Here is a 10396-nt window from a genome sequence, read left to right as displayed (position 1 = left end):
TCAAACATGGTCTAAGCAGGTTGCCTTCACTTTCTTCAGCAAGTGGGGTGAGGTCACTCGTTCTCTCTTCACCCCACTGTACTTTGATTCTAACCTGTTCGCTCTCCTGACGTGATTCTGGAAAAGGACACTCCTGCCCTCCCAAACCGCAACGCTTAGGAGCCTTTCGCTGTTTCTGATCCTGCTGACCACACTGTTTCCTCACTATCCACGTCACTCCTCCTCCTTTCTGGCCTTTCTCTGCCTTCTTGAGGGCCCAGGCTTTGTCCTTTAAGGGAGTCTCCCATGGTTTTCTGCTCCAGAGTTTTGTTTCTGACCCACTGTCTTGGTGCCAGGAAAGGAAATTAAGGGAGAACCAAATGGCTGGGTTTTAGTTACAAATGCCCAGACTCCCCTCGTTGGGGGAGTGAGCAAAAGGGGCTCAGTGGTGGCCAGGTACCTGCTCCCTCAGATTAGTAACCAGATCAGTAACCCTCAGATGAATGCCCAGGACAGCGTTTGTGTTCAGGGGAGGTGTATGGAGAGAGGCTAGCAGCTCCCAGGAAGGAAAGGGTAGTAAAGATCAGTAAGTGAGGAGCAGCTGGCATATCGGGGCAAAAGGTGTCCAGAAGAAAGCGAGGCCCCTGAATCTGTGGGAATTCTGAGAGAGACCCTGAGCCTTTGTAGTGTGGGAGATAGACACCAGAGGTATATTATTTGGAATTTAAATGAGCATTTCACCTCAGAAAATTAAAGGCTATGGAGACACTTGGGTGAGGCAAGGATAGAGAAAAATAAGAAAAAGCACATTTCCTCAGCTTCAGCTTCACTGGGACAACAGTCAAAGCTTTTTGGTCATTGGAAAGATCCAGAGTGTGGACTTTGTCTTAGCAAGAGAAGCGTCCCTGTGAAAGGCTGCCCAGCCCTGTGTGTCTGATAGTCTTGGAGGGAAACAAAACCAAAAGCTGTGTCCACAGTGAATTCCCCCAGTCAACCAAGCTCATGTATTCCTCCTGAAGTTGGAAATGTGTGTGTCACGTCCCATAGCTGCGCAGATGCTTCTTTCTCTGCCCTCTCCATGTCCAGGCCATGCCGGTCAAACCTCTGAACCACCACCAGACCGATGGTCCCCACCCCGTTTCCCCTCCTTACACTGAATTGAGTGTGGGCTCCCCTTGGTGTCTCTGTTTTCACTTCCTCAGACTTCAAGTTCCCTACAGTCTTCAAGGACAGCTCACGGCCTTGCATTCTGAACAGTTTTTCTCTACTTCTTGAGCCCCTGGCAGGGCCTTCAGGCCTGTGTTCAGGCGTCTTCCTCCCTGAAATTCCCTCTGCCCCTGAGCGTGGTCCCTGGGGAAGAGGCCACCTTGTTCCCTTTGTCCTGGTGGAGAATGACGTCCAACAGATTCAGGAATGTAATCTGACCTTCTTGGTGCCAGACCTTTGCCCTCAGGAATCCGAAATGAAATGTTTTCTCGGCCGACTCTTCTGCTCTAGGCCCCTGGTCTAAAATGTCGAATTGTCTGGAGCTTGGTTGTGCTGCTTTCACTGCAACGTACAAAAACAAACAACACCCCTTACCCCAACCTCTTTAACTTTCTCTTCCTCCTAGAGTTGGGAGAGAGCCTGAGGGTGTCATTTCCTGGTCATAGCCCAATGTTTCGAATCATTAAACTTAGGATACAAGAGAAAGGGGGAGAAGAAGGCAAAGAGAATATGACCTTCAGGGTGAGAGTGCTCTCGTCCCAGCTGCCTTTCCTCTCCAGACTTGCTCTAAGTGGATGTGAACAAGGAGAAGCAAGCACACTCCACAGCCCTGGGCCAGACAGATGCAGGGCAGGCCGAGCCTTTCCCGACGCTGCCCTTCTCCTCCCCATCTTCAGCCTCCAGAATGGTGGTTTGCCACTGCTTTACAGAGATGTAAGAAGAAAGACAAAATGGTATAGCGGGCATCTCCTCTTTTCTGAGCCCGACCTTGTTAGAGGAAGTCACACTTCCCTCATCTTCCCCCAAGTGGAATTAACCTTCTATATACGTCAAGAGTCTTCAGACAAATCGAACCACTGGGAATCCTAAGAGCAGCTTCACAGGAAAAGGCCTGAGCACAGGGTGCACACACAGTTCGGGGTGGGGGTAAGGGGGAAGTGCGATGGCGCAGGGGAAATACTACATTAGAAGAAGTGAGCATTTCATGGTGCCTGGTCAGAGATCAATCAGGGAGTGGCCTTACCAGCCCATATAGGGCCTCTATGCAAAGTGTGAGGGAGGTGCCCCTTTCCCGGTGTATGTATAGCCCCCTCCTAGGGATGGGGGCCTGGTGAGCAGTGTGGGCTGCATTTCAGCCTCCCTTTCAAGATGCCATAGGCAGGCTGTAGCTGCACAGCTGCACAGGCCACCACAGAAACAGAAGACTGACCAGGGACAGGAGAGCCCCGACCCCTTCTTCCCCTCTCCCAGTGCCTTCTGGGATATTTCACAATTTCTCTTGCATTGATAATATGTCCCCATTCAGAGAACTACACAGCAGTTTCCAAGATGGGGTTCCCTGTGGGGGAATCATTCACATTTGATCTCAGATACCCTCCCTTCAGGTTACTGCTTTGTGTTTTTGTAACATCAATCACTCTCCCTGGCCCAGTAATGACTTCATTTCTCCTATTCCAGGTCACATTTTTAGGACTGGTTTGGGTACATGTCCTTACCATTTTTATATCTACTGGGGACTCTAAGTGGAATGGGTGTAGCAATTCTGAAATCTTTTATGTGTGTGTAGATTGAGAAAAGGAGCAAATGTGTTGATGTTTTTGGGACCTAGAGTTACTGTGAAAGAAGGAAGATAGAACAATGTAATGGGGAAAGCAAGGCAGAATCTGTGGGTTGAACTGGAATGGGAAGTATTAGTGCAGACTCATAATTTGGATACAATTTTCTTTGTGTGTGTAATATAGTGCTACTAATTGTGCACATTTATCACTTGGAAGACATTTATTAACTTGTATTAGATTCTTCTCTTGATGTTTACCTTTTAGCACGGCATGTCATTAAATTGTACACCACTTCCAATTGAAGATTAGAGGGAAGCTCTTCAATTGCACCATTGGATTTTGAAATGTGGAAACCTCTTTTGTCCTTGCATTGAGGTCTGGAAAACTCCTTTGGATGAGTAGTTTAAGCTCAGAAAATATATCTGATACAAATTTGTAGGAGAATGGAGATCTCATTTCTTAACTTTTAATAGTATGGGGAGTGTATAAAGTGGCTTGACATTTCTTGTGATTCAAAGGATAGTTGTCAAGTGACTTGGCTGTGGTATATGTTTCATATGTAAGTGCTATTTTGCCTTGTAATTCTAGGTTGACTTTATTAAGAAACAGAATCAATTCTGCAGAAAAATCTAATTTCCAGAGCCATTCAATGTTCTGTCAGGGAGATAAAGACAGTCCTTGTTCCGAAAAATTTCAGTCTTCGCCCTGAACTCCAAATATCACAGTAAAACTTTACCATTGGTAAGCCACCAAACTGCTGTGTGGCCGGGCCAATCAGGATATTAAGTTTTTATTTCTGAAAAAACATCCACAGAACTGATGCTGGTGAAGTCCACAGACCAATGAAGCTCATTGCTGACACTACTGGTTTAACACACAACATAAATATAAATATTTTCCACAAAGTACAACCAATCAATAAACACTTTCCATTTTGACAAATGTTGTACATTGTCCAATGAAGCCCCCTTTTTTTCTGTCCAGCACATATTTTAACCACCATCAATTGTAACACATCTTAGCAGATGCGTTGTGTGGAAACCAATTGGGTGTCCTACGGGTCAATTCAATTATGACACTAACCACCCAGACATAACACAGCCCACAGGGAGTCTCTCAAGACTGCCCTCCTTCACATGCCAATCACAAGACACTCCTCTCTCTCCTATCACTCAGGAGGAAGACCATATACATATTTCTTATTCTATCACGACATCACAGCGTGGCTCTTGAAATGCTGTTGAATTATAACGGCCTCCCTGTGATTTGAATGCCCCAGACAGCAGGAGGGTGCAATGCCAGTGCTACCTACCATCTCTGTCACAGCTACTCAACTCAGCCATCGGGGTGCAAAAGCAGCCATCGGCAACACACATATAAAGGAATGTGGCTGTGTTCCAATAAAACTTAATGGATGGATACTAAAATTAGATTTTTGTGTAATTTTATGTGTCACAAAATATTGTTCCTTTGATTCCCTCCCCCAACTATTTAAAAATGTAGAAGTCATTCATTGCTCATGGGCAATACAAAAACAGGTGGTAGGTTGGATGTGGCTCAAGGGCTGTAGTTTGATGACCCTTTTTCCAGGATGTCGCTATCTGTCCTGTGGTAGGAGCATCTCAGTTTCCTTCCATCCACTCTTGGAGGGGGGAATCTGGCTTTGCCTGGTGTGCAGGACCAGTTCCTGAAGGTGCTTAGAAGCACCTTCCAGTCCCACCAGGGGACCTGAGCGCTGGGGCCGGTGCTGGGAGCACTGGGTCAGCGGCCAACTCCAAGCATCTACCTGTGTCTGTGTAGTGCCACTGGAGCGTGCTCCAGGGTGGGACTAGAAGGTGCACCTGCGGGAAAACCCACCACTCTGCGGTGCTGCAAGCTTCCTGTCACATCACATCAGGAGAAACATCACATGCTTTGAGTTCGCAATGCTATTGTCTGTGTCTATGAGTTTTGTTTCTCATTTGTTTGTCTTGTTTTTTTTTTGTTGTTTTTAGTTTATATACCACATATCAGTGAAATCATATGGTTCTCTGCTTTTTCTGTCTGACTTATTTCGCTTAGTATTATACTCTCAAGATCCATCCATGTTGTCACAAATGTTCCTATAGCATCTTTTCTTACCGCTGAATAGTATTCCATTGTGTATATATACCACAACTTCTTTATCCATTCATCTATCGAAGGACATTTTGGTCGTTTCCATGTCTTGGCCACCGTAACCAAAGCTGCAATGAACATTGGAGCACACTTGTTTTTATGGATAAATGTTTTCAGATTTTTTGGGTAGATACCCAGGAGAGCGATTGCTGGGTCATATGGTAATTCTATTCGTAATTTTTTGAGGAACCTCCACACTGCCTTCCATAACGGCTGCACCAATCTGCATTCCCACCAACAGTGTATGAGGGTTCTTTTTTCTCCACAGCCACTCCAACACTTGTTACTATTTGTCTTGTTGATGATGGCCATTCTGACTAAGATGAGGTGATATCTCATTGTGGTTTTTATTTGTATTTCTCTGATGATTAGTGATGTTGAGCATTTTTTCATATGTCTATTTGCCATTTGTCTGTCCTCTTTGGAGAAATGTTTCTTCAGGTTCTCTGCCCATTTTTCAATTGGGTTGTTTGTTTTTTTGTTGTTGAGTTCCTTGTATATTTTGGATGTTATCCCCTTATCGGAGGCACTGTTTGCAAAAATCTTCTCCCATTCAGTTGGTCACCTCTTTATTTTGTCGATGGTTTCTTTTGTTGTGCAGAAGCTTTTAAGTTTCATATAGTCCCATTCGTTTATTTTAGCTTTTACTTCCATTGCCTTTGGAGTCAAATTCATAAAATGCTCTTTGAACCCAAGGTCCATAAGTTTAGTACCTATGTTTTCTTCTATGCAGTTTATTGTGTCAGGTCTTATGCTTAAGTCTTTGATCCATTTTGAAATAATTTTGGTACATGGTGACATGGTGACAGATAGCAGTCCAGTTTCATTCTTTTGCACATGGCTATCCAATTCTCCCAGCACTATTTATTGAAGAGGCTGTCTTTCCTCCATTGTATGTTTTTAGCTTCTTTGTCAAAAATTATCTGTCCATATTTATGTGGTTTTATTTCTGGGTTCTCAATTCTATTCCATTGGTCAATGTGTCTGTTTTTCTGCCAATACCATGCTGTTTTGATTATTGTAGCCCTGTAGTACAAGCTAAAGTCAGGGAGTGTGATACCTCCAGTATTGCTCTTTTTTCTTAAGATTGCTTTGGCTATTCAGAGTCTTTTGTGGTTCCAAACAAATCTGATGATTTTTTGTTCTATTTCTTTAAAAAATGCCATTGGGATTTTTATGGGTATTGCATTAAATCTGTATATTGCTTTGGGTAATATGGCCATTTTAACTATATTGATTTTTCCAATCCATGAGAAGGGAATGTCTTTCCATTTCTTTGTGTCTTCTTCAATTTCTTTCAAAAATGTCTTATAGTTTTCAGCATATAGGTCCTTCACATCCTTGGTTAAGTTTATTCCTAGGTATTTTATTATTTTTGCTGCAATTGCAAAAGGAATTGTTTTTTGTATTTCTTTTTCTGAGATTTCATTGTTAGTATATAGAAATGCAATAGACTTTTGTATGTTGATTTTGTAGCCAGCAACTTTACTGTATTCGTTGATTGTTTCTAATAGCTTTTTGGTGGAGTCTTTAGGGTTTTCTATATATAGCATCATGTCATCTGCAAAGAGTGATAATTTAACTTCTTCATTCCCAATTTGGATGCCTTTTATTTCTTTCTCTTGCCTGATTGCTCTGGCAAGGACTTCCAACACTATGTTGAAAAGCAGAGGTGATAGGGGACAACCCTGTCGTGTTCCTGAACGTATAGCAAAGGGCTTCAGTTTTTCACCATTAATTATGAGATTAGCTGAGGGCTTGTCATTTATGGCCTTTATTATGTTAAGGTATTTTCCTTCTACACCTATTTTATTAAGTGTTTTAATTATAAATGGATGTTGTGTCTTGTCAAATGCTTTTTCTGCATCAATTGATATAATCATATAATTTTGTCCTTTATTTTGTTGATGTGATGTATCACATTGATGGATTTGCAGATGTTGAACCATCCTTGTGCCCCGGGGATGAACCCCACTTGGTCGTGATGAATAATCTTTTTAATGCATTGTTGTATTCGATTTGCTAGAATTTTGTTTAGGATTTTTGCATCTGTATTCATCAGATATTGGTCTGTAGTTTTCTTTTTTTGTGTTGTCCTTACCAAGTTTTGGTATCAGGGTAATGTTGGCCTCATAAAATGAGTTAGGGAGTACTGTCTCTTCTGCAATTTTTTGGAAGAGTTTGAGCAGGATTGGTATTAGATCCTCTTTGAAGGTTTGGTAGAATTCACTAGTGAAGCCATCTGGTCCCGGACTTTTGCTTTTGGGAAGGTTTTGGATAACTGATTCAATTTGGTTACTGGTGATCGGTCTGTTTAGATTTTCCAGTTCTTCATGGTTCAGCCTTGGAAGGCTATATGTTTCTAAGAACTTGTCCATTTCTTCTAGGTTATTGAATTTGGTGGCATATAGTCCTTCATAGTATTCTCAGATGATCCTTTGTATTTCTGAGGTGTCCGTGATAACTTCCCCTTTTTCATTTCTGATTTTGTTAGCGTCTTCTCTCTTTTTATCTTAGTGAGTCTAGCCAAGGGTTTGTCAATTTTGTTAATCTTTTCAAAGAACCAGCTCTTTGTCACATTAATTTTTTCTATTGTCATTTTGTTCTCTATTTCATTTAGTTCTGCTCTGATTCTTGTTATTTCCTTTCTTCTGCTGACCTTGGGTTTCACTTGTTCTTCTTTTTCTAGTTCTTTAAGGTGAAATTATTTATTTGGGATTTTTCTTGTTTCTTGAGATAGGCCTGTAATGATATAAATTTCCCCTTAAAACTGCTTTCGCTGTATCCCAAAAATTTTGGTAAGATGTATTTTCATTGTCATTTGTTTCTATGTATCTTTTGATCTTTCCTCTAATTTCTTCTGTGACCCTGTCATTCTTTAAAAGTATGTTGTTTAATCTCCACATATTTGTGTTTTTTCCTGCTTTCTTTTTGCAGTTGATATCCAATTTCAAAGCCTTGTGATCAGAGAATATGCTTGGTATGATTTTAATCTTCTTAAATTTGCTGAGGCTGATTTTATGCCCCAATATATGGTCTATCCTTGAGAATGTTCCATGTACACTCGAAAAGAATGTATAGTCTGATGTTTTAGTATGAAGTGCTCTATATATGTCAATGATGTCCATTTCATCTAATGTGTCATTTAGGGCTGCTATTTCGTTATTTATTTTCTGTTTGGATGATCTATCCATAGCTGTCAATGATGTATTTAAGTCTTCTAGTATAATTGTGTTTTGGTCAATTTCTTCCTTTATTTCTGTTAGTAGTTGCTTGGTATATTTTGGTGCTCCCTGATTGGGGGCATAAATATCGATGAGTGTTATGTCTTCTTGTTGTATAGTCCCCTTTACCATTATGAAATGTCCATCTTTGTCTCTTGTTATCTTTCTCACCCTGAAGTCTGTTTCATCTGATATCATTATGGCTACACCTCATTTTCTCTGGGTATCATTTGTTTGGAGTGTCAATTTCACTTTGAGTCTATGCTGGTCCTTGTAGCTGAGATGTCTTTTGGAGACAGCATACGGTTGGCTTTAGTTTTTTGACCCAATCTGCTACATTGTGCCTTTTTATTGGTGAGATCAGTCCATTTACATTTAGGGTGATTATTGATATGTGAGCATTTCCTGTCATTCTATCTTTAGTTTTCTCGTAAGGCTGTGTCTCCATTGTTTCTTTGCCTTTTTGTTGTTGTCTATTATTTCTGTGTGGTGGTATTCTATGAGGTTTCCCTCTGTTTCTTCTTTTATTACAGTATATATTTCAGTTCTGGATTTTTTTTGAGTGGTTACCCTTAAGTTTACGTAAAAGAAAGTTTGATATTTAGAGTATTCCATTTTCTTCAGCATGCTTACTTTCTCCATTCCCATATTCTGGTTCAGGCCTTTACTCTTTCCCTTTTGATGTTTGGTTGCCACAAATTGTCCCTGTTGATGGTGGTCGAATAGCCTCCTTTAGTATTTCTTGTAGTGCAGGTCGTGTATTAGAAAATTCCCTTAGCTTCAATTATGTCTGAAAAGGTCTTTATTTTTCCTTCATATCTAAAGGATATCTTTGCTGGATATATTATTCTTGGCTCATAATTTCTCTCTTTCAATAGTTTGAATATTTGGTTCCACTCCCTCCTGGTTTGTAGAGTTTCTGCTGAAAAATCTGATGATAATCTAATGGGCTTTCCTTTGTAGGTTACCGTCTTCTTTTCCCTGGCAGCCTTGAGGATTCTTTCTTTGGTGTTAATTTTAGACACCTTCAATACAATGTGCCTTGGAGAAGGCCTGTTGGGATTGAGGTAATTAGATGTTCTATTTTCTTCTTGGATTCGAGGATCCAATTCTGTCCACAAATTTGGGAAGTTCTCATTAACAATTTCTTTGAGTATATTCTCTGTTCCCTTCTCTCTTTCTTCTCCTTCTGGTGTGCCCATTATTCTTATGTTGCTCTTTCTGATGGAGTCAGAAAGTTCTTGTAGAGTTCTTTCATTTCTTTTAAGTCTCAAGTCTCTTTCTTCTTCCATCTGTGTAATTTCCAGGTTTCTATCTTCTATGTCACTGATTCTTTCCTCCATCTGGTCAACTCTACTACCTAAGCTGGTTATTTCATTCTTAATTTCTTCTATTGAGTTCTTAATCTCCAGGAATTCTATTTGGTTATTTTTAAAATTTCACTCTTTCGTAAAATGCTCATGTTGTTCTTTGATTGTGTTTCTGAGTTCATTAAACTGACTTTCTGTGTTTTCTTGCATCTCGTTAAGTTTTTTTTCAGAACTGCAAGCTTGAATTCTCTGTCATTTAAGTCACATATTTCCATATCTTTAAGTTCCTTTTCTGGAGACTTTTCACTTTCTTTCTGAGCTGTCTTGTTGCCTTGGTTATTCATGGCAATTACTGATTTATTATTTCTCTTCCTAGACATCTATAGGAGTGGCTTCTGCAACAGGTTGATAGGAAGAGTTCTTTCTTTTGTTTTCCAGTACTTGTTGGTAGAATGTTTTATTTTCTCTCCGACTGCAGCCTTTTTTTTTCTCTCTCACATGGTAGTGCTGTGTTTTCTATGCACTATTCCAGCTTCTCACACAATGGGGGAGTTCCCTGGGAGACGGGCTTCTCTTCTGTTAATAGTTCTCCTGGGTCACAGGGCGCAGATTCCCAGTGGGTATGTGGAGAGCTTTTGAAGTTCCAAGGCTCTTCCTGCACCACATTCAGAGTCCGTATGTTTCAGCTGTTCTGTTTACTCCTGCCCAGATAGGTGGGACCAGGGGTGGGGTGAGTTGTGAGAGGTGGCCCAGAGCAATGGCCGTTACCACCACAATTGGTCCTATTTCCACAGCTCCCTCCCCTTTGCCGGAACTAGTTGGGCTGCGAATCTGTGTCTGTGGTCCACAGTTCTCAGAACAGCAAATATTCTGTTCTTTTGATCTGACACTGCTACTGTTCTGCTTCTAGCACCGGGCAGGTGGGGGCGGGGCGAGCTCTGGGAGGGTAGGGTGGGGGCGG

This window comes from Rhinolophus hipposideros (genome assembly GCF_964194185.1).
Source record: "Rhinolophus hipposideros genome assembly, chromosome: 14".
In the NCBI taxonomy this organism is placed as follows: domain Eukaryota; kingdom Metazoa; phylum Chordata; class Mammalia; order Chiroptera; family Rhinolophidae; genus Rhinolophus; species Rhinolophus hipposideros.
The sequence above is the reverse complement of the archived record's forward strand: the minus strand, read 5'-3'. Positions refer to the sequence as shown.